The sequence below is a fragment of the Paralichthys olivaceus genome, chromosome 17, assembly GCF_024713975.1.
Source record: "Paralichthys olivaceus isolate ysfri-2021 chromosome 17, ASM2471397v2, whole genome shotgun sequence".
Lineage (NCBI taxonomy): Eukaryota > Metazoa > Chordata > Actinopteri > Pleuronectiformes > Paralichthyidae > Paralichthys > Paralichthys olivaceus.
The window spans coordinates 14,674,458-14,682,544 of NC_091109.1; the positions used below are offsets into that span (position 1 = coordinate 14,674,458).

Genomic DNA, 8,087 nt, shown 5'->3' on the forward strand with positions numbered 1-8,087 from the left:
GTGTGTGTGTGTGAAATGTCTGATGCTCTCTCTCTCTGTCCTGCCCACTTTCCCTCTCTGTATTTTATGAACTCACTGTTACTCTGCTCTTGCACAGCTCCGCCCGGCTCACATGGGGACATGACCGGCTGTGAAGGGCACGATGTCTCTCACAGGCCGTTGACATGTGTGCCGCTGCTGTGCTTACTATCAACGTGTGTTATTTTTGATCATAAACACTATGATGTAGTGTGCACTAAGTGCTGCCAATGTGCCATATGCCCTGTATTAACTGCTTAACTATTCACAGCTTGGGGCAGTATTCCCCCATCGAGTGGAGCTCAAAGATTAGCTTGTCGTGCAAGATTTATGAATTTTCATCTAAAATAACTGTGATTAATATGAGCTATTAGGTCCACTGATATGCTGCTGCCCCTATCTTTATGTTAAACATGACTGTTTCTAAAAGGATCCCCTGCCCCCCTTATACTCAGGAAACACACATTATTACATTATTACAGTTTTATTACTGGGCTTATTTAAGGAAATCCCTTTTTCCAAGCCTTAAACAAATTGAAACTATAAGCAGAAACCTTGTGTAATTAAATGAATGTTTGAATTAAAGCAATATGGTAATATTCAATTAAAAGGTATTGGTTTCATTTTTCATCAGTTATTACTTTGTTTAGCATAATACATCTTATTTCCGGATCAGAAACTGTTCACATTGTAATGCACCCAAAAGATTTGAGTATAAGTCAAGAAAGCTTCTTCGTTGCTCTACACTACTACAATTTTAACTGAGATGATTTGTAGTGTAGGTGTCAAACAAGGGCCAATTGGGTCAATCATTGAAAAGCAATAAAATTGGACATGTTTTCTTTTGGATGACAAATTATTTACACAGAAATATGAACATAATTTCTCCCAAGACATCTTATACAATTCAGAACTAATCTAGTTTATATATTAAACAAACAAATCAAATTTAAAGAGATATAATTTTAAATAAAAGACAACAACTTGATACCTGATATCATTATTATGAATACATACTTATGAATAACATGCTACAATTTGCTCAAAAGATTTACAGGACAGGTAAGGTGACATTTCTTTCTCTGCATTATTCAAACATAAAATACAATTTTATTAAAAATTTGACTTTATGATGGAAAAAGATTTTAAAAATTGGGAACTCATCAAGAAGGCAACATAAAAGACTGAACCAAATTTCACGGCAATCCATTCGATAGATGGTGAGGCCAAAACCACAAAGGTCGGCCTAATGGTGATGTTGGAGATTAAAATCACTATTGTTTAGTTTTTGTGGAAATCCATTTAAAGATTTTTAGCAAATATCTTGATAATTAAAAATATTGACTGTTGGTGGCGCTGTAACCTTTAGATAGTCCATCACCATTCAACATTTGACTAATTGGTTCTTGCCATAGTGTTGTGCTTAAGTAGTCTAACTCAAAATATCAAAAGGTCTCTGATTTATGCTTGCTCATGTGTTTCATATAAGGGATGACACACACATCAGACGCACACATCAGAATGTACAAATGCAATTACAGCCAAATGCATAGCTATACAAGGGACACACACAGACACAGACACACACACACACACACACACACAAAGACTAATCTGTGTAGAAAAAGCCATTTAAGAGCCCTTCAGCAATATACAGTAGCATATTATGGAGATTACAAGCATGTGCAGTAATCTTTATGCTCTGCAGGCAGAGACAAGCCTCTTTGTGTTTTCTATTGTATGTTAGTTAGCATGGAAATGTGCTCTGAGGGCAAGAGGGAGCGTTATAAAGAACTTCTATTGACGCCAAATCTTAGCTATATTCACATAATCCCCCTTGACACACTCACATCTCCCTCCAACAGCCCTCACACACACACACACACATTCATGAACAACAATGTCTGACAGGGTGAAGCGGATTAAGGAGAAAGGGAAGTGTGTGTATGCGTTTGTGTGTGTTTTGGTGTGGGTGTGTACACTTGCATGTGTAATGACAGTGTATTTCCTAATCCATGTATCCAGTGGCTAATCCTGCACTGAATGAGGGGGCAGCGATAGGCAGGGTGTGTGTGCTCCTGCTGATAAAAACCATCAATCATCAGTCGCGATCAACAGCCCCGAATTTTCCCTCACATTCTGGGACTGTTGAGGTGCAAACCTTCAGCGCTGTCTACTTCCTCCTCTTTTTGGACCTCCTCTCTACTGTTCAAGCTCCTCTGAGCCTGTTCTCAACAGTATTTTCACATCTAAGAACTCCGTCGTGTTGGCAACCATTTATCACTTCTTTCGACAAGTTTGCCAAAGACAGATCTTCTGACGCTCTAAATGCTGGAACGGAACAGCTGTGGAATGATTTGCTTTTAATTTCTGCACCCATGTAAACAGGTTAGAGCGGCCACACCTGCTGCGGTTCAGTCGCTGTTCGGCTGCGGAAGTTGCGCTGCTGTTCTAGAGAATTGAGTTCCGCGCACACAAGCAGAATATACAGAGAAAATTATCTTTCAACGCCGTTTCAATGATTAACTGACAAATAATTGCGACACTTCCTGTAGTCTTCCCGTTTCAAAATAAAAGCATTCCAGCGTTTCTGTTGACTGAATTCATTCATTTCTCTTTAAAAGGTTTTTATTGTGATGTATTTTCAAGAGCGAAATATGCACGGCTTCATACTGTATAGTACTAGTATTTATTTGAGTACATATAACTTATTTAAGTTCTTTTAAGCAAGGAAATACAGTAGTCATACCACCATTCAGATTATGGGCAGTAGTCTCTTTCTCTAACACACACATTAACACGTGACATGGCAACAGGTAAAAAACATTTTTCCATTTCAGAAAACTCGTCAAGGATGAAAACAAAATGTTGATATACGACATCGTAGTAAATATTCTATTATTTATGGCAATGTTCAAGGTTAACCCTGTGTAAAACTATAGCACGGGTAAGAGGAGCTCCATGTGTGACATTAAACTGCATTATTCAGGTCTCTCCATTGGCTTTGGCTGGGCCACTCAACAACAATCAGACACGTGAAGCCACTCAGTCCTCTCTGTACTGATGTGACATCATTTAAATGCAACTAGAATTCTCTGGGAGGAGAGGAGCCCACTGAAAGCTGCAGTAGCAGATGCTGGAGATGAAGCTGGCAGATAATGACTAGTTTTCCATGGCTTGATTACAGCCATTCACATTCAGATTGCTGATGTCAAACATTGGTCCTTGCTGTTAACATATCTGCACTGTATATATACAGTGGCAAGAACAGCTGAGTGTATTCTGGAATTTCTTGCATTTATGTATTTATATGTCTTCAAATGTGGATGGCTCTTCATCTAATTCACCATGGGAGATGTCAGGAGACACACGATTGAGAATTGTTGACTCGCATTAAGCTGGAAAGTGCACAGTTACAGTTACATACAAATTGTATGTGAATGGAGCTGATTTATTTCTGTGGATCTGTCCCTCCAGGTGGGTGTCCAGTTGAGAGGACTCCGCAGGCACAATGAAGAATGTTCAGTATGGTAGTAAAAATAAAGTCCATAGTATTAGATAAAGGCTTAAAGGAATCATTGGAGTCGGCCATGTGCAAATCAAACTTCTGCTGCTCTCCAAAAACCACAGTAGCAAACTTGTTCACCACTTCTGGTGCATTGATAAACTATGGTTGAAATCTTTGGACAGAACACACAGCGCTACACATGTCAAAAAAAGGAACTGCATACCGAAATGGAAACATCATCACAAAGGTGAAGTCGGGTGGATGGAGCATCGTGATTAGGGGCTTTACTGCCTCTGGGCCTCGACAGCTTGACATCATCGAGGGGAAAATTGATTCCCAAGTTTATCTGTGTATCTTACAGGAAAATGTCAGGATGGCTGTTTACCAGCTGAACTTCAGTACAAGCTGGGGGATGCAGCAGGACAATGACCCTAAATGTCAAAGTAAATCTACCACAGAAAACTTTAACCCAGCTGAGATGCTGTGGATTGACCTCAAGAGAACGGTTCATACCAGACATCCGGAGAATATGTCTGAGCTGAAGCAGCTCTGTGGGGAAAAATGGTCCAACAATTCTCCTGAACACTGAGCAGGTCTGATCCGCAGCCTATAAAATGCCCTTGAGGTTATTACTGTTAAAAGGGTTATTATATTATTATTGTTATATAAACACAATATGGGAGTTTAATATAATGACATGAAAGATTGAAATTGTAATTACATTACATTGTGGACAGCACGAGCAAAACTGTTTCCCTAATCTTAACCAGGACCTCCGACATGATGTTTTGCAAGGTCCGTGCTTATGCTGGAAAAGGTCCCGAGGAGAAAGTGAGTACACACACCACCAAGCTGTAAGCATTATATCCTGGGGCGGCTGGTCAGGGTGATCAGACGTGATAAAAGTTGTGCTCTAATCATACCCGTTGATGACCTTGGTTACCAAGAGGCACACAGGCAAATATATATATATATATATATATATATATATATAAATGAAGAACCTCCCTCTGCCTCCTCCTCCTGACATTTGATCAGGCACAGAAAATCAATATCCAGGTTGATCAGTGTCTTGTAATTATACTGAGGCAACACACTGATAAGGGGCAAGTCTGCTGCCGGCTCATTATCTAACTGAATGCTAAATAAGTCTCATACACACACACGCACGCACACATACACACACGCACAGGCCATATTGCCTGCAGTGGTGTTCAGGTTTAACCTTTGAAAGAATGCCAATATTTTCTCCACAGCGCCCCCAAAGGATGGCAGAGGGAAATGGTGAATTAAAATAGCAAAGTAGACCAGACTGAATTTTAATGAAGTGAGTTGTGAAGTGAAAGCTTCATAAAGCCCCCCACCTGTAAAATAGAAAAAAGCCAACTCACAATTTCAAATTCTTCCTTCTTATTATCTGTTCCTCCTGTGTGACCTGTGTTCCTTTCTACAAAAAGAGAAGGGGATTACCAAAAAGACATAATTGCACTGAGAGAACGGTACAATTCATTGAATTTTGACGTCCCATCTCAAGGTTAGTAACGCCCATGTCATAGCCGAGGTGAGATCAACATCACGCCCTAAGACATCTGACAGAGTGAGACAAATGGTTAGCATATCTTGGGTGGTAGCTATTCACTTATATATTGTGAATTTGCAGATTATAATTTTGAATGATTTTTTACACTATTATACACGTGTACACAGTGAGAAGCTGCAAAGTGGAGGCCTCAAAGACCTTCACAGGTAACAAATAAAGGGCCCAGATTTTTCTGCGGGGCAAATAATAAGAAAAATGTCAGCCTATATGCTGACTTGGAGAAACCAGATGTGTGAAACAAGCATCTAGGGCTGTTTCCCCGAGAAATGTTTTCACAACTCATTATCAGAACACTATTTGATGGTTCTGCATACACCTTTTTTCTCCAGCCACGTCACAACGTCACCTTATTTTGTATTTCTATCCTCTACATAGACTGATACTGATGTTAGCTTTTAATTTGTGCATTAGAGGGACAAACAAAGACAGATAACTGAAAAAGAGAGAGTGAAGGCATGGTATTTTACACTTAAATCATCACAGTGAAAGCAGCCAGGGTGGCTACCAATATCAATTACTGTTGAAATACTACAGAGGGGGCATATGGCTCCCTGCCAAACGGACGGCAAACTATCAATTAAAACTGTCTGCAAATCCCAAACATGTCGCTGTGTTTTAGCTCTTCTGACAAGATAACCACAAGGTTGTCACCGCAAGTTAACCCAATGAGTGCTACAGCGAGGACGGCTATATATATATATAGATATATGTGTGTGTGTGTGTGAGTGTAATATCATCATATAAAAATTCTGACTTAATGTCTTTGCCCCCCCTCCAACATGCAAATCATAGAACATGAAATCAGTCTTAAAGTAGACTAACTATTGCAGACATGATCCATTTACTTTTATCTGGCGGTGATGGAGTGGAGCATTTGTTCCTTGCCTGGCTCCTTTCATATTGCTTCAGTGGTGACACATAAACCTGGCACGCTCCTTAATGGGACCTCATCCATAATGTTGAATGAGGGGGACAATCATTTCATGTGAGGAGATTAAAAATATGATCTCTAACAAGAGCCCCTGCTGTCCAAGTTGACTCCCTGGGGTCTGATAAATTGGAGGGACAAGAAAGGCCTTCAGATGTGGGTGTCTTTGTCAGCAATAAAAATACACTTTAGTGTTTCCATCCTCAGAGTGAAAGTCAGTCTAACATCATCTTGATACCGTCATCAAAGAAAGAGAAGACCATTAGTAGTATTTGTGCTGTATGTGGGACTTTACGGAGAAGCAGTTTTGCTAAGAAAAGAGAGAAGGCAAATCAATGGATACTCCATGTATTTTGCTGCTTATTGTTCCTGTGTGTGTGTGTGTGTGTGTGTGTGTGTGTGTGAAGAATGAGGAGGATTGTCTGCCGGTGTCCCTTCATCAGATGAAAACCAAGAAACGCAACAATCGTCATCCACAGAGGGGACATGGACATCTAAAGATGGTAAAATAAAATGGTCACCACGCCAAAGCCGAGGCAAATTGTCATCTTCTAAAGTCATCAAAATGACTCCTGGTCCGACAAGATTTGCTGTCACAAGAGTTGCTGATATTCAATCAGCATTTCAGCTCTTCATATCCCCACCCATAGAGAAGATAATCCTCGACATGACCAACTTGGAGGGGGAGGCGAGATCCTGAAGATGCAAGGAAGACCTCTGCATTCCTCAAAATTTGCTTTCACAGAGAAAACAACACTTGCTTCTTACTGCCCAAAGAGAAACAAGAATGTTCTTGTGATGAGCACAATGCACAAAGATGCATCTCTGAGCACAAGAGAGGACATGAAGCCGCAAAGGATCCTGGATTACAACTCCACCAAAGGAGGAGTTGACAATCTTGACAAAGTCACAGCAACATATAGCTGCCAGCGCAAGACTGCCTGTTGGCCCTTGGTGGTTTTCCACAACATTGTGGACGTGTCTGCTTACAATGCCTATGTGCTGTGGATTGAGATCAACCAGCAGTGGAATGCCAGCAAACTGTACCGACGTCGACCTTTCCTGGAAGAACTAGGCAAAGCACTCATCACTGCAGCTGCAGCTGTCATCGCAAAGGTCCAGGGCAGGGCATCTGACCAACCCACAATGGATCCTTTGGACACAGGTGCAAAGAAACGCAAAAGATGCCAAGTCTGTGCCTCCCGAGATGACAGTAAAACAAGTACCTGTTGTGCGAGGTGCAAGAAGTACATCTGCAGAAAGCACACAGTCACGTTCTGTCCATCATGTGGGGAACACTGAAAATGTTAAACATTGAAAACCCAAGAAAATGGGGCAAGTTAAATGAAAAAAAAAGTGTTTGTGAAGAGAGAAAAATTGAAATCAGGAGTTCTTTAATATAATGTTGGAATTGTATATATCTCTTCTTCTCATCTCTTCTAAATGTTTGTATAATCTGAAATAAAGTTCTCATTGGTTTAACCTTATTTTTGACTGTTTTGGGTAGATTTACACAATACGGGTAAAAATGACCCGCAACATAATAAATCTATTTTTTTCTCACCATAATACAAGGGCTAGTCTTGATGACCACTCAAAGTGATTTACAGTACAGTTTTATATTCACCCATTCAGAACACATTCATACGGTGCATGGGCAGCACAAATACTCTGAACATATCAGAAAAATGTTAACAGACAGCACATTTGTTTTCTGCTAAAATACTACTATTGCAGTAAAGTATAAACTACTTATCGTGGTTATGTACACAGAGCCCTTGGTTGAGGTCGAGGAAAGATGTGGTCTGTGTCAGAATAAAAGTTGACAGTGACTTCAGATACTTGAAAGATGGCAGACATCCTGCTCCTCTTTCCCCTGTCAGATAGTGAGTGCTGTCCTGTCGCTTCGCATCACTTTTGTGTCATGCAGTCCAGCCATCTGCTGCACTGAAGGAGACAGTGATGGTTTAATTTATGGGTGTTTCTCTTAAGGCTCCATGAGTTTCAGTACCACACACTCCCCTAGGCTCTGC

General features: G+C 40.5%; 1 pseudogene; it reads left to right on the top strand.

Annotated features, from left to right (window-relative positions):
- The first annotated feature begins 3,899 nt into the window (after positions 1-3,899).
- On the top strand, positions 3,900-7,356 carry LOC138405343 (piggyBac transposable element-derived protein 4-like; annotated as a pseudogene).
- The last annotated feature ends 731 nt before the right edge of the window (positions 7,357-8,087 follow it).